The following is a 24,952-nucleotide window of genomic DNA, read 5'->3' as shown; positions in this document are numbered from 1 at the left end:
AGATGGCAACAACAGGACATTGAACCAAGCATGAGGCCCTTCTAAGAATGGGGTCCTGTGTGACTGCACAGGTCACAGCCATGAAACCCACCCTGGCGCTAGTAGACTCTGACTGCAACCAGTTGAGAGATCCTAAGTGAGAACTTCCCAGCTGAGCCCAGTCAACCCATGGAACAATGATAAATTGTTATTTCAATTCACTAAGTCTTGGGTTGGTTTGTTATGCAGCAATAGATCATGAGAACATTCCCACCAAAACAACTGCGGTTAGCCCTAACCAAAAAATGCTAAAGATAGCAAGTCTGTGAAAGGATCCTCTGCTGAAAAATCACACAGAAGGTTGATTTTATACAATAAAACACATAAATCCCAGATCCAGGAGTAAGGCTTCCCTGGGGTCAGAGAGATTTTTCTCCTTTGGGCAGACTCTGGGAGAAACAGTCAGGCAGTATAGCTGCCTCAGAAACAGCTGAAAGAATTTAATAGCATTACCATTAAAAATAAAAGTCAAAATATGAATAAAGTATACTCTACAATTAGATTTATTGCAGCAATGGAAAGAAGTTAAAAATGAGGGAGCCAAACCATTTTGGTTATCTCTGTAAGGTATCAGGGAGAATGAAAAATGTTTGGGGGGGATGCATGAATAGTTTGATTTTCTGAAAAAGTTGACTTCTGCAAACTACAGCTTAGTTATTAATACTTCAGTGGTCATCCTGGGCTAGATTCTGGAATAGCATGTTTAAGGAATAGTTTGTGAATTACTAAAAGAGGAAGAACTGATCACTAGGATCCCATACTGATTCATTAGGAATAAATCATGGTAAACACAGGGCTTTGTTTGGCACATAGCAGGTCATCAAAAAATACTTAGTGTATGAACTAATTTTATTTCTTTTTTTGATGGAGTTACCACACATTTCATAAAGAATTCAAGGCATTTAGCAAAGCATTTCATGAATCTCTTGAGGGAAAGAGAGAGAAATGTGGGCCACAGGATAGTGCAGTTAGGTGATTTGTAACTGATTAAACAATCGGCTACAAATGCTTTGTAAAAGACAGAAGGAGTAGACTACCTGGCCTATCTAGCATAGTGGAATAAAGCTTGGATTTTAATGTCATTGTTCTGCCATTTACTAGTTGTAAGATCCTGGGCAAGTTACATAATTCCTTTCAGCCTCAAGTCTCCTTGCCTTCAGAGCGGGAGTAATATCCCACATGGGATAGGCATGGAGTAGTTAAACAGAAAACCCCAGGTCACTTGGCCCCGGAGAACCAGAGTGGGTGGTTCCTCTGCCAGGGAGACAGTTACAGCGAGAGGCAGGAAACAACCCAGGAGGAAAAGGCTTTTGAGCAAGAGGAGAGTCTTCTGGGCAGCACTTGGCTCAGAAGGCAGTCTTCTTTTCTTTTTTTTTTTTTTAAACTTTTCTTAATGGCTTTCTTTTTTAAAAAAATTTATTTATTTATTTTATTTATTTATTTGGCTGCGTTGGGTCTTCATTGCTGTGCGTGGGCTTTCTCTAGTTGTGGCGAGCAGGGGCTGCTCTTCGTAGTGGTGCGTGGGCTTCTCATTGCGGTGGCTTCTCTTGTTGCGGAGCACGGGCTCTAGGCACACAGGCTTCAGTAGTTGTGGCATGAGGGCTCAGTAGTTGGGGCTCGCGGTCTCTAGAGCGCAGGCTCAGTAGTTGTGGCTCATGGGCTTAGTTTATCTGCGGCATGTGGGATCTTCCCGGACCAGGGCTCGAACCCGTGTCCCCTGCAATGGCAGGCGGATTCTTAACCATTGCGCCACCAGGGAAGCCTGACAGTCTTCTTTTCAACAGACTTTAGACACAGAGGTCCCTAACAGCCTGTCCTTCCACCACGGGTCTGAGAAGAGTCCCTGGCATTCCAAAGCCTTCAGAGGGATTTTTTTTTTTTTTAAATACAGCAGGTTTTATTAGTTATCTATTTTATACATATTAGTGTGTATATGTCAATCCCAGTCTCCCAGTTCATCCCACCACCACCGCCCCCCCCGCCACTTTCCCCCATTAGTGTCCATACGTTTGTGCTCTACATCTGTGTCTCTTTCTGCCCTGCAAACCGGTTCATCTGTACCATTTCTCTAGGTTCCGCATATATGTGTTAATATACAATATTTGTTTTTCTCTTTCTGACTTACTCTTCGGAGGGATTTTTGACTGGAGGGAGAGTCATGGCTCCTGATATGTGTGGTTCTCTTCTATTACTACTGTGTACAGAAACAAAACGTAAGAATAATATAAATTTAGCAATAGAAATACATAATGCAGGGAAACTCCATGCTTGAAAGACCCAACTTTGAGCAGCTTCAGAGACTGAGAGTTCTTTGCAGTTGGCAGATCAGCATTAAAATAGAAGAGCAAACAATCCAGGGACAGTCCAGGAGGCCTGACACAGGGCCTGGACTCACGTTCAGAGCCCTCCAGTGTAGACTTTTCATGTTATCTCCAAATAAGGTTATATGTTTGATTGTCCTGGAGGTATATTTACAGAATTGAAAGTGGGTCATGTTCATATGCAATTTTAAACTAGTGTTTCATTGCTGGACCATACCACCTGTAATGTGTAATATTTTTAATAAAATTAATAAACCTAATAAGACAATTCTGTAATTATTTTGTGCATAGCTTTTTATCATACATTAACAAAACTGTTACTAAAAACCACTTAATGTAGACATGGCCACAATTTTTGTAACTCTCTTAGCATTTTTAAAAAACATACCAAGATTCTCAAAAACCACACATGGCCTGGGCTTCTCTCAGCCTCTGAGGGAAGGTGGACGAAAGCCAGGTTCAGCATCATGACAGTAAAAGTAGATGATTCATGCCAGGACAGCATAGGTGCCACTCCCTGGCTGAATTTCTTCAGAATCAGAGATAAGACTTGGTGATGCTGGCCTGAGCTTTATGAGTTATCGTTTGTGTGTTTGGAGGCTCTTCCTCTGTAAACACTAGTTTTCACCCTTTAAAAGGGGGGAAGTGTTGTACTTAATGCAGGAAGCTATCTCAGAGATCATCATGTCCAACATCTAACCCCTTACATAAAAATGTTATGCAGCTATTAATACCTGGGTGAAGAAAGGTAGTCCTTAATTCCGTATCCAAAACCTTTGCCAGAGGTTTTCAGGATTCAGAATTTTTCAGATATAAGAAAGATAATATGTGCATATAAAATATATTATGTAACACTCTAGTGGGATATACAGCAGACCCGTAATTGTAATCAAACATTATTTCTGCACAAAAACTTATGAATATTCATACTAAGTGGGAAATAAAGACTATAAATAGCCACATAACATATGAGCTTAGTTCAGGTTTTTGCCACTAAATGAATTCAGATCAGATTATGTCTTGCCAGGAATGAGTTACAAAACTAAACCAAACCAAACTAAACACCACCAACTTTCAGCTTTTAGAACTTCTCTAAAGATTTAAGTTATGCAGTTAACTCCAGTCCCACTCCAAAGGTATGTCTTCATATTAAATGGAATTTATGTATATCTAAATCTGTTTCAGTAATACTTAAACTATAAATTGAGCATGTTAGAATATGCCTTGCCCTTTGCTTTTTCATCACTGATCATTTGTTTGTTTTTTCTTTTATAAGTTCCCAAGGTAAAAGAAATCCTTCAGGTACGAAAAAAGAAAGGTAGCTAGTAATTGCATAACTAGTTTTCCATATACAAGTATACCATGCTATTTTTAAACACCAGAACACCAGGGTATTTGTTGGTATATTTTTTTTAAAACCTGAAATTGAATCATTTGTTTTGGGGGAATGTATCCAAAGAATTATACACTGCATTAAAATCCCAAGTCAAACAAAGGTACATGTATTCTGACAACACCACTCCTCTGCTTTAAAAACTCTTCCAAGCATTGTTAGCTTTGGCTTAAATTTCCACTTCCCAGGTTTCCAGAGAGGTTGGCAGCTTTTCTAATGTTTATTAGGCGTTTATACTTCCCCCAGAACCTGTTTCTGTCAGAGGGAGTCCTTTCAGAATGCACGGTAGGGAGGGTGAGTGGTGTGTGGAGGGGGTTTACAGACAGTGTATAGGTGTGGTCCAGGGGATGGGGAGGAGGGGATTAGGAGAGGAAACAGGAAGAAAGTAGAGAGGGGAGGAAAGTGTTAGGTCCAACTCTTGTCTTGTCCCTGGAGCCTAACCACCTTTTCTTCCTTGGGGCTACCTTTCCTCAGCACTCCTTCCTTCTGTCTTACAGAGTCAGATCCATTTTCTCACCTGACTCTACCATACTCCTAGGATAACTTATTTTAATTGGGATCTTCTTCCTTAGGCATAGGCATCCTCCCAGAAGAGAGTAAAGGCTCAAGGGTAGAGATGCCCAGTCCTAGACCCTGGTCTTTTCCACATGGAAGAACGTCTGAGGACCAAGTGTAGAGACAATGAGGGCATATCTTAGCCAAGTACGGAGATACCAATCTTGTCATTTTGCTCTGGTGTTGCAATCCCTGCAGTTTTGAGTACTCCTTATACTCAAGAACTGGCATTTGTCACCAATTTCCTAGGAGATCAAATGATATCTAGTAGAAAAATCCCAGCGGGTCTACTTCAGTCTTCGACTGTCCTCACTAATCCAAACAGATAAAAAGCATGCTTTGAAGGCAGGCTGAGACACCTTGAAGTATGTATTTAGCCTCTTTGAGTTTTCTCATCTATAAAATGTGGATTTAAAATACCCACTGCCTGTAAATCGGCGTGCAGTAGAGATAAAGAATGTAGTGTGTCTAGGGCAGTGGCAATGCACGTTAAATGTTTAAAATGTTTATTTCATTTTTTCTCCTTATAGGAACTTGTGGCCCCAGCACACTGATGGAGAAGTTACAGAAGGTAGACAAGAGAAAGGAGAAACATGGGGCCCCATATTTATAGGTCATCTTAGCTAGACCCAAAGAGAAAATTGACTGATATATCTTTTTTAGATATGAAAGGTGTTGGAAGGGGAGAAAAGGACAATTTACTAGAATCTAATTATTTTCCCCAGTTTATCTGTCACTTTAGACACATCCCTTGCCTTTATCTCATTTTTATTACCTTCATGACTCTTCTGACAGAAACATGCCACAGCGAAACAGCAATAAAGTATCATCTTTGTGACCTTCCTTGAAGGCAGTGGGGCATGAGGTCAATGGTTAGTGACCAGTCTAGAATCAGATAGACTTCTTTCCAGTACCAGCTCGGCCATTTATTTTGTGACTATGGACAAATCTCAAAGCCTCTGTTTCATCAGCAGTAAAATGGTATAATCTTAACTCATAGGGTCACTAATTTGCTCATCAGTATTTTTTTGAACACCTACTTGCCAGGCACTGTATTAGATGTTGAGGATAGACAGTTAACAAAACAAAATCCCATCCTTATACACCTTGCATTCTAATGGGAGACAAGAATATACCAAGAAACTTAATTATGTCAGGTGGTGACTATGGAAAAAACAAAGCCAAGTAAAAGCACTGGGGGTGAGGGAGCAGGTTATTCTCATATAGGGTGGTCTGAAAAGACCCCATAAGTAGGTGCCCTTTGAGTAGAGACTAAAGAAAGTGGAAGAGTAAAGTGTATTCTAGGCTGTTGTAAGATTTAAATGAGATAATGCTGATAAAATCTTAGCACAGTATCTGGAATACACTAGGTGCCATATCAATATTAGCTGTTTAGATTATTAAAGAAGGTATTGCATTACAGGAAAGATGAAAAGTTTTCTAGTTCCACGTAAGACACTCCTGAGGGACTCTTAACCATTGCAAAAGATGGGGTGATGGCTTTTGGGACTTTTTACACATACATTTTATTGCTAGCAATAAAATGCCAATTCTAAGAACAAAAGTACTTCTGTATTAGTGGGATGTTTTAAGCCAGCAAAAAAGAGTGTGGGGTAAGATATACTCCATAGAAAAGTGTTCAGATTCATATTCTTTGTAACAAATACTCCCTATTCTGCAGTTTGCATGTGTGCTAAACTATTCCCCATCATCAACAACAATAATGGCAATGATGACATTAATTATGCTGTTTATAGGTTTGTAAAAGCTTTTCTTTCAAAGACCTCAAGTGTTTTATGGACATGACCTAATTCACCCTTACAGCTTCCCCAAAGGAGGTCTAGTCCCACTTAATAGATGAGGAAACTGAGGTTTAAAGAAGCTAAGTAACTTCTTCAAGGTCAAACAATTACCTAGGCAACTCTGATCTGGATCCCAGACTTAATTTTCAGGTCAGGTCCCTTTTTGCCTGACTCTTTTTAAAAATTAATTAATTAATTAATTTATTTATTTATTTATTCATTTTTGGCTGCGTTGGGTCTTCGTTGCTGTGTGCAGGCTTTCTCTAGTTGTGGCGAGTGGGGGCTACTGTTCGTTGCGGTGCGCAGGCTTCTCATTGTCGTGGCTTCTCTTGCTGCAGAGCACGGGCTCTAGGCACGCAGGCTACAGTAGTTGTGGCACGTGGGCTCAGTAGTTGTGGCTCGCGGGCTCTAGAGCTCAGGCTCAGTAGTTGTGGCGCACAGGCTTAGTTGCTCCGTGGCATGTGGGATCTTCACTAAAGATCTAAAGCTTGTGTCTAAAGCTTGAACCTGTGTCCCCTGCATTAGCAGGCAGATTCTTAACCACTGCGCCACCAGGGAAGCCCTTGCCCGACTCTTTATCTCTCTGCATCTTGGAGATGACTAGGTGGGTGCAATGAAAGGAAGCCATGATGTCAGATGTCAAAGTGCCCCTCCCCTGCTCATCACATAGTCAGTGATCAGTAAATCTTGTTTTGTTTTGTTTTTTAAACCCCTTAAGAAGGGACTTCTTTATTCTTCCTCTTTCTTTCTTTCTTTCTTCCTTTCTTCCTTTCTCTCTCTCTCTCTCTCTCTCTCTCTTTTTCTTTCTTTTTTGGCTGTGTTGGGTCTTTGTTGCTGCACGTGGGCTTTAGTAGTTGCGGCGTGTGGACTCAGTAGTTCTGGCTCGCGGGCTCTAGAGCACAGGCTCAGTAGTTGTGGTGCACAGGCTTAGTTGCTCCACAGCATGTGGGATCTTCCCAGACTAGGGCTTGAACCCGTGTCCCCTGCATTGGCAGGCAGATTCTTAACCAATGCACCATCAGGGAAGTCCCAAAAAGGGACTTCTTTAATGCTACCAAAATATTAAATATCTAGCACACTTCTCTGCTCTCTGATAACTACCTCATGCTTATATGTCAAGATGGTATCAACAAATAAAAACCTTGGTTGATGAGAGAGGCCTAGTTTGGAAATACCCATTTGCTTTTAAATACAGATATTTGGTTTCTCTCTGTGAAAGTCAACAGAAACATAGCAAGGAAATTCATTTTTGTCGCTCATCTCCTCTAGGCTAAGCCTTTTACATATGTCATGTGTTGTTTAACCCTCACTTTTACAGGAAAAATGATTGACCACACTTTACAGATTATAAACAAGGTATCCAAAAAGTTAAGTAATTTATCTAATGTCACATAGCTTATAAATGGCAAAGATGGGATTCAACCCCACGTCTATCTGACATCCAAGTCTAGACATCTTCCATATGGCCAAACTGCAAATTTATGTTGCCTCACTTAAAGTACCTGCAGTCTGATGATCCAGTGTGAGTCATTTATGACCCATTTTTCCCTTTACATGAAATACTAGCAAAAAAATGAAATCGTCAGGTAAAATTTGAATAATGTAATTTTGCTGTTTTTAAACTTTCCTCTTAAAAGTTTATCAAGTTGGTATATGCAGCTAAAATTTGGAATTTTGAAAGCTCTATCTGGATTTTAAGTATCTATCCCTTTGCTCATAAACGTGGACAATTGGTAGCTTCCCAAACATTTCAGTGCACCTCTTTTTCCTGTGGTGGTGACAGCTGGATTTCACAGGCAGGCACCTCTGGAGACTTGAGGAAGTTCTGAAATCTGGATTTCAGTGACATCAAGACCTTCTCAGGTGCCTGAGGTGATGTCTTGTAGTTAAATGCTGCAGACTTTGGAAAAAATTTCACTTATAATTCAATCATTCTTATTATTCAAACTGGTAAAGTGATGTTACGAGTAGATAACTTATGTATATATAATACCTAAGCAATCATCAAAAAAGCTATGCAAAGAAATATACTCCAAAACACTGCAGAGAAATTGAAATGAAATTCTCAAAAATGTTCAGGTAATACACAGGAAGGCATAAAAAAGAAAACAGAGAAATGGAACAGAATAAATAGAAAATAAAAATAAAATGGCAAACTTAAGCCCTCACATATCAATAATTATATGTAAATGGCCTAAATACACCAATCAAATGACAGACTGGCAAAGTGAATTAAAAAATATGATCCAAATATGTTGTCTATGAGAAACTCACTTCAATTATAATGAAATAGGTAGGTTGAAAGGAAAAGATAGAAAACGATATGTCATGTAAACATTAATCAAAAGAAAGCATGATTGTCCATATTAATGTCAGAAAAAGTAAACTCCAATAAAAAGAAAATTACCAAAGACAGGCACAATAAAATAATGATAAAAGGGACACTATACCAAAAAGACATAGCAATCCTAAATATGTATGCACCAAACAACCGAGCTACAAAATGTGTGAAGCAAAACCTATAAAATTAAAAGGAGAAATAGACAAATTCACAATTATAGTTAGAGACTTTAATATACTTCTCTCAACAATTGATAGTACACCTAGACAAAAAATTAGCAAGGACATAAGAGAACAACACCATCAACCAACAGGATCTAATCAACATTTATAGAATACTCTACCTCACAACAATAGAATACACATGCTGTTCAAGTGCCCATGGGTCATACACCAAGATAGACCATATCCTATGAGGTTTGCTATAAAACAAACCTCAACAAAATTTAGAAAATTGAAATCATACAGAGTGTTTTCTCTAACCACAATGAAATCAAATTAGAATAAAAGAAAGATTACAGAAAAATCTCCAAGCACTTATAAACAAAACAAATCCATTTAAACAATCCCTGGGTTAAAAAGGAAGTCTCAAGAGGAATAAAAAGTACATAGAAATAAATAAAAATACAACCTTTTTGTTGTGAGATGCAACTAAAGCAGTTCTTGGAGGTACTCTTTCCATCCTATGAATACCCCAGTACTTTGCATGTTCCTTTAGCAAAACACAAAACTTCCTGTTTTAAAACCATTCCTTCTATATCTTACTTGTTTGTTAGGTTGTGAATGGACAGTATCTTACTTATTTCTCTCTGCCCTCATCTGGCTTAGTGCTCAGTAAAAGTTGATTGAATAAATGAATGACTAGACAGAGCAAGGTACTTAGCTGAATGGAATTGCAGCCAAACCAATTTCTGTGTGGAATCAAAGTGTTTATGGTAATTCAGTGCAAGGTATGTGGGCCCTTACGCAGTGGGGCTGCTGCATAGACACGATTCGGAGCTGCTGCCTAGTTTGTCTCACAGGAGAGCCTCCTTGGATTTTAGCTGCCAAATGTGGCAAGTGCCTATGAACAATGAAAGTAGAGAAAATTCAACATACATAATTCCATATCTCTGCCCTCAGTAAAAATAGTTTCTTTAGTTAGTTAAATCAGATTCAACCTTCTCCTTATTCCCCTGCCTCAACTATAACTTTTCCTATCCCTTCCTCTATTCCCCTATGAATAGGTTCATGAAACCATAAAACCATAGAATTGAGAAGGACCATAAAGGTCATCTAGTACAGCTTCCCATTCAATAACTGAATACCCTATAGTCAGTAGAGGGGTGAGCTGCCAGTTTTTCTCACAATTGACTCAACTCAGAACTCTCTGGGAAGAGCATTAGTAAGAATCAAAATGTAAGGCATAAGCTTAGTAACTGAGGAAATGACCTAAGAGAGAGTTTGTGAACCCTCCCCTTTCAAAACAAATGTTTCTACTAAACACATAAAGGCAGGCCTATTCTTGAAAGCTAGCTGGGGTCGAAAGTTGGAAACACGTTCCAAAAGGTGAATGTGCTAAAATCGCTCAATAGTCCTGGGCTTCCCTGGTGGTGCAGTGCTTGAGAATCTGCCTGCCAATGCAGGGGACGGGTTCGAGCCCTGGTCTGGGAAGATCCCACATGCCGCGGAGCAACTAGGCCCGTGAGGCACAATTACTGAGCCTGCGCGTCTGGAGCCTGTGCTCCGCAACAAGAGAGGCCGCGATGATGAGAGGCCCGCGCACCGCGATGAAGAATGGCCCCCGCTTGCCACAACTAGAGAAAGCCCTCGCACAGAAACGAAGACCCAACACAGCCATAAATAAATAAATAAATAAATAAATAAATAAATAAATAAATAAACCCAAAGTTTAAAAAAAAAAAAAAGTTGGTGTGTTAAGGTGCTCAGTTACGAATAATTATTTAAAAAAAAAAGTCTTACATGTTATGAGGCTGGTTCTGTATTCCTAGAGAACCCAAGAGTGTGATAAAATCCCTAATTATCACAGTCTTGAAGTATATTTCCAGGATTCTGTAGATGTGTCTAAATGTGTGTGTTTTTACCCTTACAATTGATAATGCAGTCAATTGGTTGACATATCCAATACGTTGTGTAGTTACATTTCTCATAGGGAATGAGTATATGGCACACTAATTTTCGTACATATGTCTCTCTTAGCTTTCGATCATATCTTGGTGTACTTGTAATTCAATTTATGAGCCTTTAAAGAGTATAATCCTTCCTGGAAATCTGGCGACTATCCCTAATTAATGCCGCCATCTGGTAAACTCTCTAGATGGTCAACTAGCTTTGTGGCCCAAGTCACATCTGACCTTACCCCAGGTCTTTCCATTCAGATGAGAACAACATCCTAACAAAAGATCCTACTGCCTATACTTGACTTCTGTTAGAGAGAGGGAACTTCGTTTTCAGGAGGTTGCTTCTTCACTCTTTGATTGGTGCCTTTAGAAATGCTAAAGCTTGCCTCCTTTTCCGTTTCTTCTCTTTGATCCTTGTTCTATCCCTTGGGGCGATGCTGAGAAAATTTAAGCTCTCGTTTAGTTAAGCCAATGATAAAGACCTAAAATAGCAAAGTAAAATTAAATAACAAGTGACAACAATGATATTATCTCTACATTCCTATTTTTCTTTTGCGATAATTAAAAAGAAAGAGAAGTACAGATACAGCAATCATCACCCCCATTGAGAACAATCCAGGGAGTAGGAGCCTCCCAGGATCTAGATCTGCAAGTCAGCAGCAATTACCCTCCCACTCTGAAGTCAGCAGGGCCAAGGGCTGACTTTATCCTCACCAGCCTCATTCAAGGTGCATAGGAACTGGCATTAGTACAGCCTACTTAATAACACATGCTCTCTGTGAGGATACTGGACTCAGAGGGGAAGGACCAGTGAGACCTGTTTGTCAAGGTCCTAAAATGGGAATTTGCCTGGTTATACACACAACAATGAGTACCAGCGACATTAATAGTGTCAAGAGTGATGGGGTCAAAAGCTTGACTCTTGGTCTGCTGTTAATTATTAGATGATGTACCCCCAAAGTAGGTGGACAGAATTCACGTTTCTAACTTAGAAATAATCTACCTCTTACCCTAGCCTTAAGATGTTTGTTTGGCTCAAATTACATTTTGTTGAAGGTGATTTTGCATTAATTAGAGAGTGTTTAGGGCTTCCCTGGTGGCGCAGTGGTTAAGAATCTGCCTGCCAAGGCAGGGGACACGGGTTCGAGCCCTGGTCTGGGAAGATCCCACATGCCGCGGAGCAACTAAGCCCGTGCACCACAACTACTGAGCCTGCGCTCCAGAGCCCGCGAGCCACAACTACTGAAGCCCACATGCCTAGAGCCCGTGCTCTACAACAAGAGAAGCCACTACAATGAGAAGCCCGTGCACCGCAACGAAGAGTAGCCCCCGCTTGCTGCAACTAGAGGAAGCCCGCGCACAGCAATGAAGACCCAACACAGCCAAAAATAAATAAATTAATTAAATAAATGTATTAAAAAAGAAATATTAGAGAATGTTTAGACTTTGAGAAGGTTATGGGTAAGTTTGTAGAAATTGTGGATGGCAGCTCTAAAATGTTCTGAGCAGCTGCCTGGAGGTGATGATCGAAAACTTTAGGTTCCTCACATAGGTGAGTCCGTCTTTTCTACATTTGAACTTTCTCCCTCCTTCTCAGCTTTTAATTCCTGTTGAGATGCTGAAGTGGTCTCAGTTTGGTCTCAGATGATTGAAAACTTTAGGTTCCTCACATAGATGAGTCCGTCTTTTCTACATTTGAACTTTCTCCCTCCTTCTCAGCTTTTAATTCCTGTTGAGATGCTGAAGTGGTCTCAGTTTGGAATACCAAACAGCACATCTGGGAGGCCAACTGCAGGCTTTGAAGCATTTGTGACTGTGGCTCCTAGAACAATGATAATAATTGACACAGGATGACCACCCAGGCCTAACAGACTAAACATCTTTCCTAGTTCTTTCCCTTAGCAACACCTTCCTCCCAATCACCCAGGCTGAAAGACTGGGGCTACTTTCCTTCACTTTTCTCTTTTCCCACCTCCCCTTGATTTTGCTTTGAAACTTTTTTGTATGGTCCCCTCCTATAGAAACCTACTACCGTTATTCTTGACCTTTCCTATGCATCATTGCAAAAGCCTTCATCCTAAGAGACATCAACTGTTAACTGTGGTTATCTCTGGGCTAGAGACTAAGAGGCACTTGTACATTTTTAGCTGTACATTTATACAGTCCTTGAAACCTGTAACTGGCATGAACTGCTTTTGCAATCAGAAAAAATTTTTTTTAATTCAAAAAGGACAGGGAAAAGGATATGTTTCTCAAAGAGGCCTCTCTGATGTGATGGGACAGGAGTGGGAGAGAACATTTGAGAACAAACACATTTCTGTAAGTTTTTTACATGTAACATAACCCGGAACCAAACTTTAGTTCCTGTGCTAAAGCAGCACAACTGTCTTCTATAAATAGTCAGAAAAACTCTGTCTGGATTCTTATACAATATCATCTGACAGACAAGATGGAAAAGGCATGTTAGTCAGGGACTGACAGAAGAAAAGGGAGTGAAGGAATGAGGAATAGAAAGTCCTAAACAACTCATAACAGGAATTAGTCCTTAAAGGGACTCCTCAGCGTTAAACCTGTGTAATAGGAATTGTTTTTTTCCTGAGACTCATCATTTAGACTCACTGGTTTGCAGTCACCGAGGAGAGCCAGCATGTTATCCTGACCTACCTCCCCTTTCACATATGATGGTGCTATTTATGGAGCTGCTTGGCTGAGCCGCCTGTCCCTGGGGTCCAGTCTCAAGGAGGCCCTGTGTACTTTGTGACACGTTCCCCTCACGTTGGGCAAGTTTCAAGACTAGCTAGTAGCTGCTACTAGTTTTTCAGAAGAGGTGCTAACAGGGCAAAGGAGAGGGCAACAGAGAAGACTCCTGGGAAGAAGAGCCTTCATCTGGCTTCCTTACTTCCGACTGGACCCAGGGTGGAACTGTAGCACGCCAGCTTCTCACGAGCCCAGGGCCTGAAGGTTGCAGCCATCACTGGGCTGCCCTCCAAGCTCCTCTTAGCTCATCTTCCCTGAAATTAGGGCTAGTGGGGACTCTGGAATTAGGACACAGACTTGTGTTTGCTGAAGTGTGGAGAGGGTTTTGGAAGCCTTTTCCAAGCATGCCTTCACTAATGAGTCCCTGTCTCAGCAGGAGCACATGGGTTATATTTACAATGAGTAGGGAACTAAGAAAAGAGTCACTCAACATATGTCTTTTGAATGACTAGTAGAACATGGTGGTAAAAATCATAAGCTCTGTAGGCGGCCTCACTGGGATTCAAGTCCTACTTAGCTGTGTGACCTTTGCAGAATTGAAGCTCTCTAAGTAAGAACACCTACTTTCTAGTCCGGACTGTAGTTTAGTAACTGAATTTGCTTGGCCAAGTTGTTTCATTTCTCCAAGTCTCAGTTTTCTCATCCATAAAGTGGGATAATTATACCTGTCTTGTCTACCTTAAAGGGTTATCAGTGGGATCAAATGAGATAATGTCATAAAAGCCCTTTGTAAATTAGAATATACTGTACAAATGCAAGCTACTATTACATTTAATTCTAGTGCCTAGTGAATAGTAAACTGGTGGAATCAACAATCCCATTGTCACCAACCTGAATCTTACACAGCAATTTCCCAATTCCACCCACTCTACCTTCTAGGCACTTCTACCAACCTCCCTCCATGACTTCAGTAAAAGACAAGAGAGAGCATCATAATAATTTGCTTAATTAACTTTCTCAATCAGAGCCCTCTGAGAATGTATCCAAAAGAAAAGGGGAATGTATAGCAGAGTATGTACTGTTTCTTTTAGGTCAGCTCTTTATTCCCCTATATATTTTGGGGTGTTGTGTTTGTTTCGGTGCTGTGAGTCTGTGGTTGTTTTCACGCTGTTATTTGGGTGTACATCAGCAGGCTAAGGTTCTGGGCTCCTTTGGCCACAGTTGGCTAGGTGAGCATGCATGAGTTAAGTTCTCTCACTTTCTCCCATCTGTAAATTTAGGGGCTAAAGTAGATGACCCATTGGCTCCTTCCAGTCCTAGGGGGCTATAATTCATCTCGAATCAGGTTCCCCGATTCCTCTGCCCACTCCAGACTTCAAACTTTTTGCTATTAGGCATGTGTGATTTATGCTGGGACGAGATGAAGAGCAAAGGAAAAAGTCACAAACACAGCAATCACAGGAGGTAAATGTTAAGCTTCTTTCCACATCTTCTTCCCATCCTCTCTTGTATCTCTTCTCTGGAGCAGGTTAAAAGGCCCCTTTTAAAAGAGGTGAAAGCCAGAGTTGAGAGGTTGAAGTGGATTTGGAGTGAGAAACTGTCAGCCCAATTTATCGTGTTTTTTGTTTTTTTGTTTTTTTTGGCTGCGTTGGGTCTTCCTTGCTGCACGCAGGCTTCCTCTAGTTGTGGCGAGTGGGGGCTACTCTTCCTTGTGGTGTGCGGGCTTCTCATTGCAGTTGCGGAGCACAGGCTCTAGGAGCACAGGCTTCAGTAGTTGCAGCATGCAGGCTCAGTATTTGTGGCTTGCAGGCTCTAGAGCTCAGGCTCAGCAGTTGTGGCGCACAGGCTTAGTTGCTCAGCAGCATGTGGGATCTTCCCGGACCAGGGCTTGAACCTGTGTCCCCTGCATTGGCAGGTGGATTCTTAACCACAGCCCAATTTATATTTTCTGCAACTTTGGGCAAGCTAATGCATTAGCTTCAGTCTCAGTTCCCTCATCTTTACAATGGGGCTAACACCTGCCTTATTTGTAGGCTTGTTGTTAGGGGTTTAAAAAAAAAACAAAAAACCCTGATTCTGGTATCTGAGGGCACCTGGGTCACTTAGATCCAGGTGGACTAAATGTAAAATAGAATCACAATGGCACAGAGCCTAGAATAAAAGCATCGCTTGCTGCCTACCCATCCTTCCCTTCTCCACAGCAAATTCTTCCCAGGACTTTCTTGTTGAGTTAGTTGTCAAATGTTCCCATTCTCAGATGATTCAGGCTTATGTTCTTTAAAACGCCTTAGATGTCTAACACATAACTACCACTGCATTTAGAAACCCCTAAGCAGAGCCATGGAATTTGGAACTGCCTGCTGCAGCTAAGCTCCATAGGTGCAAGACACAACTGCCAGCCACTCCTCGTTGCCAGTCAGCTTGATCCAATCGCACTAACAGTGACAGGCTGAATATAGGCCAGCGGCAAGGGTTCATGTTGGCTGGGGTAAGCCAGCTCACATACTTAAGGAGCACTAGCTAGGACAAGTCACTTCACCACGTAGCCTAATTACCTTAATGGGTTCAGGGCTGTCTACCTGGAGGAAGGAAACAACGTGCAGGATTCTGTGAACATATTTTCTTCTTTGTACTCCACACCCTCCCCACGGGGGGATCTCATCCATTTCCACGCTTTTCTGATGACTTCTACATTTCTATCTTCAACCTAGGTGTTTTACCTGAGGGCTAAACTACTATCTGTTGACTGCTTATCTCACTTGCATGTCCCACTGGCACCTCAAATTCAACAGATCCCAGGCTGATGTCCTCACCCACCCATCCACACATCAGCTTCTTCTCTCCTGGTGCTTGCCCTCTGGCGAGCCCTATCCTAGGGGATGATACTCCATCCACCCGACTGTCCAAACAAAGAGATGCCCTTGACTTCTCCCTCCCACAGCCCTCTTTGATCAAGCCCTAGTAGTTCTACTCCTTAAATCTCTGAAATTCATCTGCCTCCATCCATCCCTGCTGCCACTCACCTAACTCAGCTTATGATTATATTTTGCTTCAATTCTTTATTTTTTTAATAAATTTATTTATTTATTTATTTTTGGCTGTGTTGGGTCTTCATTGCTGCGTGCGGGCTTTCTCTAGTTGTGGCGAGCGGGGGCTACTCTTTGTTGCAGTGTGTGGGCTTCTCATTGTGGTGGCTTCTCTTTGTTGCGGAGCATGGGCTCTAGACAAGCAGGCTTCAGTAGTTGTGGCACACGGGCTCAGTAGTTGTGGCTCACGGGCTCTAGAGTGCAGGCTCGGTAGTGGTGGCGCATGGGCTTAGTTGCTCCGCGGCATGTGGGATCTTCCCGGACCAGGGCTCGAACCTGTGTCCCCTGCACTGGTAGGCGGATTCTTAACCACTGTGCCACCAGGAAAGCCCTGCTTCAATTCTTGCAAGAGCCTCTCAACTGGTTTTCTTCTATTCCTGCCCCCTCTAATCTTTATTCCACAACAGGGATGTTCTGAAGTCTGCAAGTCTGATCATGCCATTTGTTCCCTTGCTTGAATGTTTAAATAGCCTCCCAGCACTCAGAGAAGAAAACTCAAGTCCCTTGACACGGTCTTCCAGGTTCTGTGTGATCTGGCCGAGCTCACATCTCCAGCCTCACCTCTCACCACTCCCTCCCTTTCATCCCATGTTCCAGTCCAGCAGTTCTCAATCCTGGCTACACTGAAAGTCACCTGGGAAGCTTTTAAAAATACCCAATGCTGGGCTTAATCCAAGACCAAATAAATCAGAACCTCTGGCAGTGGAGCCCTACCCGACTACTTCTCGGTTCCTGCAGTGCACCATGCCCTCTCTTGTCTTCCTTTGCACATGCTCTGGGCTTTGCCTGAAACACTTCCCCTTTAACCTCGCCTCCCCTCCTGCCATCTGGGTGACTCATTCATCCTTTAAGCCTCACCTGGAGCATCATGTTGTCCTCCAAGTAGCCCTCCCTGAGCCCGGTGCTTCGAGTCTGGGTTAAGCATCCTTTCTCATGTGCTCCCAGATAAGTCACCCTGTACCTCTCCTCTGGCAGTAGCATCTCTCACACTGTATAATCCTTGTCCGTACACTCTGAGCTCTAGGAGGGCAGGGACTGGGCCTGCCTTGCTCACCCCTGCATCTCCAGCATCTAGCACAGTATCTGGCACATACAATGTGCTGAGGGCATTTGTGGAAATAATTTAGTTAATTTTATAAGGCCACCCTGGTTACTCCAGACTTGCCAGTCCCTCATAGCAGCAGGGTCTCTAGTCATATCCATTTCTGAGTTCCTTCTTGCAAATATTTGAGAATCTGGTAAGTGACCACTTTTAACCATCCTGAAATAAATTGGATTTCCTCAAATGAAAAATTCCCCACAGTTGAGGCCTGAGACATATCTGAGGAGAGGCAAAGAAAGGGTTTCATAATTTCAGTTTGCCTGGGTCATAGAACTATAGCCAGAAGACATGGGCAGCTTCCCCTGTTTGCACTAACTCCACCCCACACCATACAGGGAATCAGGCCAGGAATTACTCGTGATCGTTTCCAAGGATTGCCTCTCCAGATGCCTGAGACCTTGAACAAGAAAGGCTAAAAAACTGAAGGGGTTGTAATAAACCCTGAGTTGATAACCCCAAAGGGTAGAAGCTGGCTTCTTAAGCATCTAATAAGTGAAAACATGGATGAACATCCCTCCAACATACCCTACTCAGAGGGCCTCTGCTCCCCACTTCCAACAGCTTTAGAAGCCCACCCATGGACACCAGACAGCCAGAGCCTGAAGCCCAAAGGCTGGTGTACAAGGTTCCTAGGGAGTCTGGAAAGCTCTTAGCTCTTCTCCAACCTGCACCGAGCTGGTTCTATCCAGTCAGAACTATGCACTGCCAGCAAGAAGACCTGGCCAGGTCCCAACTTCAACTCATAAATGAACCAAACAGAGTAAAACTAACCAAGTAGGAGTAAGGGTGGGGGAGAAGAAACAGTAGGAGGCAGAGGCAAAGAAGAAACTTTAATTATGGTACTGGTAGTAACAAGACCGACTAATGTTGATTGAACACTTAGGATGTGCCAGGCCTTGTGCTGAGCTCATTTAATCCTCACAACAAACCTCAAACCCCAGTCACTGGTGTGGCCGCCACCCTGTGTTTTTAGCCATGATGCCAAAAGTCTGTGCAGGGAGTCAAGTTGAAAGGAAGCTGATGGGCTTGGGGATTTGGGAAGGGTTGAACAGCTGGAATTCCTGCTTTAGTGGAGGTGGGGTAAAGGACACTTGGAAGATGTAGAATTTTAAAGAGATCAGAGGGGTTCCAAGCTGGTGATGGTTGAGCAGGAGCCCCAGAGTATGAGGATGAAGGCCAAAATAAGGCTCTGGTATCTGGGTGGTGTAGGTGGGAGATGAGAAGGAATCAGGTGTTGTCATCAAAGATGGCAATGGGGGAAAGTGTAGGGAGGTATGAGCTTTATTCTTCTGGTTTATAATTAGGTATTGAGCTTGGCTGTGTGTCAGGCAAGACTCTAGACTCTGTGGATAGTGATGAATAGGAAAGCTAAAGCCTTGTGATCATGGGGTTTATGTCCCTGTAGGAGTGACAACAACAATCAAGGAGCAAGTACACAAGAAAGAGGCCAGAAAGTGATTAAGTGCTGGCAAGTGATGGAGTGTGTACGGATTCAGATTTGGACTGTGTGGTTCAGGAAGTTCTTCTCGAGAAGGTGACATTTGAGTGGGATGTGAAAGGCAAGAAGGAGTCAGCCATGACAAAATCAGGGGGAAGAGCACTTCAGATACAGAGACCAGCTGGTGCAAAGGCCCTAAGTGGGAATAAGCCTGGAAGAAGACCAAGACCAGGGTAACTGGAAATAATGAACACCCAGAGAGTGGTGCGGATGAGGTCTGAGAGGTGGGCAAGGGCCAGATCATGGGAGACATTATTGTCCACAGCTTGCCATTTGGATTTTAATCTAGGATAGTGGGAAGCTGTGAAGTGCTTTAATTAGAAGAGGAATGGCCTGGTGTGTGTGTGTGTGTGTGTGTGTGTGTGTGTGTTTATTAAAGTGATCTTAACTGTGGAGCGGCAGTGAATTAGAGAAGGGAAACAGGGCCCCAACAGAAATAAGCCGTTTTCCACAAGAGGTTTTTGGGTTTTGTTTTGTTTTGTTTTTTCAGATCTTGAAGTAGAATGCATTTCTAAGGGTCAGCTCCCAAGGTCAAGAGTAATCTGAGGAGTCTGTCTGCTCCCTGTGGTTGTTTGTGAGGAAGTCAGAGAGAAGCACAGACCAAACCTCTTATTATGGAGGAGAGGATGCGTGTGTTTTTCCTTTCCCCTGAAAAACAGACAACCGAAGAAGTGTATTTATCTGAATCTCTCCCTGCAGAGGATGTGCCACCCACCGTCCCCTCTCCCAAGGTACCTGGAAGCCCTTTCCCAGTATCTCTATCCTTCCAATGGTTTAACAAATTAAGCCCTGTCTAATTTCCTAAGTCGATTTCCCCAGGCCTCTCACTTGGGGAGTTCCCTTTCCTGTCATAGGAACCAGCAAACTGACTTCGTTTTCCTTTCCTGCCCCCATCACTAGGGCAATGGACCTGGGAGTCACTTCCGTGACTCCACACGACCCCCTTCTCAGGCTTCAGATTGTTCCTCTGGGCCTCCATTCCTCCTGCTCCTTTGGTGGTCCAGACTCCTCATTTTCACCAGATTTCATGCTGGACAACATGCTGGAGTGAAGGAGGGAGTGACTCTGGCAACCTGAAGAGATACTTTGCATCCCTGGCAGCTGCTGCCCTGGCTCCCCAGGCCCGGAGCAATGGGCAGGTTGTGCCTGGTCCTAGCCAGAGTTCTATGAACCACCTACCACGAGGCTGCGGGCAGAGCCCCTGTGACAATGTGGATGATTCAGAGCAGGGAGCCAACTTCTTCTGACTCTTCCTTTAGTTCTGGTTGCCATGGCACTGCACTGAAGGCCAACATACAAGAGCGGCTCATGCTGAGTGAGGACACACCATGGGCTTGACTCTGCGCTAAGGTCTCTATAGGCCCGTCTCATGAGACCCTCACAATTTTCCTTCAGAGAAGGGATCTTGATCTCCATTTTTATAGAGGAGACTCTGAGGGGTTGAGTAACCTGCCTGCCTAAAGTAATAGAGATAGGATTCTAACCCAGGAGTCAAGCTCCAAAACCTCAAGGGGCTTAATCATGATGCTCCTACCATAGCCTTAACCTTCATTTCTCCTTCACCAGCATTGCAATCTCAAGGTAACCTTCTGATGCAGTTTACTTTCAGGATCTCAGTTACAAAAAATTTCCCATCATGAACTCAACTACCCACACCAAGATTCTTTCTCAGTATGGGCCCTTGGGAGATGTGGAGGAGGTTCTGATTGATGATGTCAAATCTGAGGTTCCATGTTTCTCACAAACAGCCTTGTTTTCTCAATTAATGGTCTAAGTGCCACACATGAAAGTGTTTCCAGTGTTTGGAATTATAAATATAATGTCAATACTTAATTGTTCTTTCCAGATTTTTTTTTGCATAAAACATACTTTAAAAAAAAATTTTTTTTGGATGTGTTAGGTCTTCGTTGCTGTGCATGGGCTTTCTCTAGTTGCGGCGAGTGGGGGCTACTCTTCATTGCAGTGCGCAGGCTTCTCATTGCGGTGGCTTCTCCTGTTGCAGAGCACGGGCTCTAGGTGCGTGGGCTTCAGTAGTTGCAGCACGCAGGCTCCCTAGTTGTGGCTTGCGGGCTCTAGAGCACAGGCTCAGTAGTTGTGGCACACGGGCTTAGTTGCTCCGCGGCATGTGGAATCTTCCCAGACCAGGGATCGAACCTGTGTCCCCTGCATTGGCAGGCAGATTCTTAACCACTGTGCCACCAGGGAAGTCCACAAACATGCATTTATTTTACTATCAGGAAGGAAGAAAAGGAACAGTAGGAAATAAAACAATAATAAAATAGGGGAAAAAAAGAAGAAAAGAAAATAAATTGTTCAGACTTGTCTCTGGCCATCGAAGCTAACAAGTTCCCTGTGCAGAGGATCTTACTGCAGTCACATAGACCCCATCCTTAGACTTTAATTCTGGCCTGGCTGAAGACCAAGCCTTCATATCTGTAGTACATGGTCAGCACCCTTGAACAGAGATGGAGCTCAACGAAGATTGGTGGGTTAAATCAGATGTGGTCCAGGATACAGGAAGAGTGCCAATATTTGGCCAGTTTGAGATTAACAGTCCCACAGATTTATTCCCGGTTGAGGTGTGAGATCATTTTTAGTGAGACTCAGATTTTAGAGACTTGAGAAGAAAACTGATGTCATGATTCAATGAGTTCCTGAAGAAACACATGGACTTTTTTGGCCATATATTCTCAGCTTTTGGGTTCATTTGGCATAATGCCATGCTAACTTTGAAAGCAAATGTCAAGCAGAATTATTATATATGTAGAAATCCACCTCCAAGGGACTTATGTTCCTCATCTGGAGAATGAGAGGGTAGACCAGATGCTCCCTAAAGGGCTTTCTAGCACTTGTGCGCTCTGGTTTATGTATTTCAGACATAGTATTTCACTTTTTTGTTTACTAAAAACTGAAAAGAGTGAAGAAGGATAATACCCGGCCTCCAACTTCCCACCCCCATTACAGCTGACCTACAAATTGGATGTCTAAAGGATTATGTTACCTTGGCTAAATAAAAGGAATAGGTCAGCATTCTGAGAAGATGCCTGGACTGTGGCCTTCTAGATAAGCCCAATGCCCACAGCATTTGCAGCGACTGCCCTATGTCACAGACAGAATTATTCCATGCCTTTTGAGTGTACATAGGAGAAGGAGTTAAAATAAAGTACTAAACCATAGCCAACTAAAATATTCAAGCACTTCTAACTTTGTGTTTTCACCCAGAATGTGTATGTTGCTTTTTGGTTCTTTCTGTGTTTTCTTTTTCCTTTTTTTTTTTTTAAAGCAAGTAATCTATAAATAACATTTACTTAGGCCTCTTTTTTAAAAAATCACCCAATATTGCAAATAAGCTCTCCAATACTCGTGTATGTGTGAGGTGATATTTAGTGACAGAACCATGTAGTGGTTAAGAGTTGAAGTCTTAGATCTCTGTCTTGCCACTTAATTAGTTGTGTGACCTTGAGCAAGTTACTTAACCTCTCTGAGTCCTCGTCTATGAAATGGGGATATTAACAGTTCTTTCCTTCCTTCCTTCCTTCCTTCCTTCCTTCCTTCCTCCCTCCCTCCCTTCCTTTCTTCCTTCCTTCCTTCCACAAGTACTTTTTTGAGTACCTGCAATGTGTGACTCAAGGCTCTGGGGAATAAGTACAGGCGTGAACAAAGACAGAGTTCCTTTTCTTATGTACCTAGAATCTAGTTGAGTGAAACAGATAATAAATAAATATGGATGCCAGGTAGCAAGTGCAATGAACAAAACAGAGTAAGGGGTATGAGGGGTGGAGAGAAGCAATTTAGAAGGGGTGGTCAAAGAAGGCCCCTCTGAGAAGGTGATGTTTGAGCTGAAACATGAACTAAGTGTAGAGAAGCAGATTCCAGGTGGGAGGAACAGCAGATGCAATGACCCTAATGTGGAAGGTATGCTTTGAATGAATGTTTGAGGAAAAGTAAGAAGGAACATTACTCCATGTAAAACCTTTAAGTTTTACTCTAAATGAGTTGAGAAGCCACTGGGGGTTTGAGCAGAAGAGCAGTAACATGACCTGATATATATGGAAAAGGATCATCTTTCCAGATGTTTTAACATGTCATTTGACCATGGTTTTAAGGAGTGACTTCTCAGGCATGTGGTGAGATTGACATGAGTTTATGTGGTGGTGTGTATATGAATTGCTTAGGCCAGTGCCTGGCAATAGACTGCATTCAGAGGGCAGCTTTTATTATTACTCTAAGAGTGAAGTTGATCATCTGTCACCAAAGTTCTGCACTGATGATGATAGGGCATCTCTTGGGGGCCAAGGAAGCAGGGAGAGAAAACCAATGTTTCTTGAGCACTTACTCTGTGCCAGGACTGTACATATTTAGCTCAGATACCATATAGAACAAAACAGTGTGCTCTGAGAAAGGGAAACAATGGCATCTGACCCTAAAATAGCTCCTCTACCTTGTACCTGTCTTGTCATGGTGCCCAAAACTAGTCATAACTTTGGGTTGAGGTCACTATGAAAATGTACATTTTGACCTGGGATGGTAACACCAGGCCCTATTCATCCACTTTCCCTTGATGTAATTTCATGGATCAGATAAACTAGTTGACCACCCCAGTGGCTCTGGAGTCTGAGGGCTTGGGGTCAAAATCCAGCTCAACCACTTACTAGCTGTGTGGCTTTGAAAAAGTTACTAAATCTCTCTGTGCTTCAGGTTTCCAGTCTCAGGAATTATAGTGATAACTATCTCTTAGTGTTTATGTGAGCCAATGTGAAGTAATGTATGCAGAATGCTTTATCCTACATAACTATATTATTTGCACAGTTAAATTAATTAATGAGCCAACCAAAAGAGCTTTGAGGGGGTGGAACACAGGACTGGTAAGTTTTCAGGAGAAAGCAAAGGACCATTTTCAAGAGAAAGCAAAGAAACAAAAATGTTATGGTGCAACTATAAGAAGTTTTGCAGGATGAGCACTGCCAGGAGTGGAAGCAGCTGGTAAAAAGATGCTAAAACATTAAAAAAAACTAACTTAAGTCTTTGCAAGTTCTCACTATGGAGGCAGAAGATTCAAGTGATCCAGCAAGAATTTTTGATCAGTATGCTACAGGGTAATGAATGATAGGGAGCCAAACAATTAGATGGGCTATAAAAGGAGTTCAAACAAGGCAGCAAGAAAAACACTTAAATGTGGGAAAGGACAGAATCAGAAAATTCAGAGTAAGAAATGCAACTAGAAAACAAATTAGTGAAAAAAATGTGTGCCAATCAAGTTAGCAAAAATTTTTAAAAAATACAAATTCCCTTGCAATTATGACAAAATGAGGGCTTTCTTATACAGTCCTTATATAGTCCTTCCTCAGTATCCGTGGGGGGGATTTGCCCCAGGAACCCCACAGATATGAAAATCTCAAGTCCCTTATATAGAGTGGCATAGTATTTGCACATAACCCATGCACATCCTCCCCTATACTTTAAATCATCTCTGGATTACTTATAATACCTAATACAATGTAAATGCTTTGTAAATAGTTATAAGTACAATGTACAGACATACCCCTCATTTTACTGAGTTTTGTTTTATCCTGCTCCACAGATACTGTGTTTTTTACAAATTGAAGGTTTGTAGCAACCCTGTGTCGAGCAACCTGTCGGTGCCATTTTTCTAAAAGCATTTGCTCACTTCCTGTCTCTGCATCACATTTTGGTAATTCTTGCAAGATTTCACATTTTTTCATTATTATTATATTTGTTATGGTGATCTGTGATCAGTGATCTTTGATGTTACTATTGCAAAAAGATTACAACTTGCTGAAGGCTCAGATGATAACATTTTTTTTAACAATAAAGTCCTTTTAAATTAAGGTATGTACTTTTTTAGATATACTGCTATTGCACACTTAATAGACTACAGGACAGTGTAAACATCACTTTTATATGTACTGGGAAACCAAAAAAATTCATGTGACTTGCTTTATTGTGATATTTGCTTTATTGCCATGGTCTGGAACCAA

At 42.2% G+C, this 24,952-nt stretch overlaps 2 long non-coding RNA genes across 5 annotated transcripts in view; both read left to right on the top strand.

Annotated features, from left to right (window-relative positions):
• The window catches only part of LOC309641426, a 181,599-nt gene that overhangs the window by 11,942 nt on the left and 144,705 nt on the right, over window positions 1-24,952 (top strand). The gene's annotated exons all lie outside the window — the stretch shown is intronic.
• On the top strand, window positions 18,872-24,776 carry LOC309641567. The gene is made up of 2 exons (XR_014252693.1): window positions 18,872-19,684; window positions 19,854-24,776. It is a non-coding gene; the product is annotated as an uncharacterized lncRNA (long non-coding RNA).

This window comes from Balaenoptera physalus, assembly GCF_965194825.1.
Source record: "Balaenoptera physalus genome assembly, chromosome: 1".
NCBI classification, from domain to species: Eukaryota; Metazoa; Chordata; class Mammalia; order Artiodactyla; family Balaenopteridae; genus Balaenoptera; species Balaenoptera physalus.
This window is presented reverse-complemented; position numbering and strand designations above follow the sequence as displayed.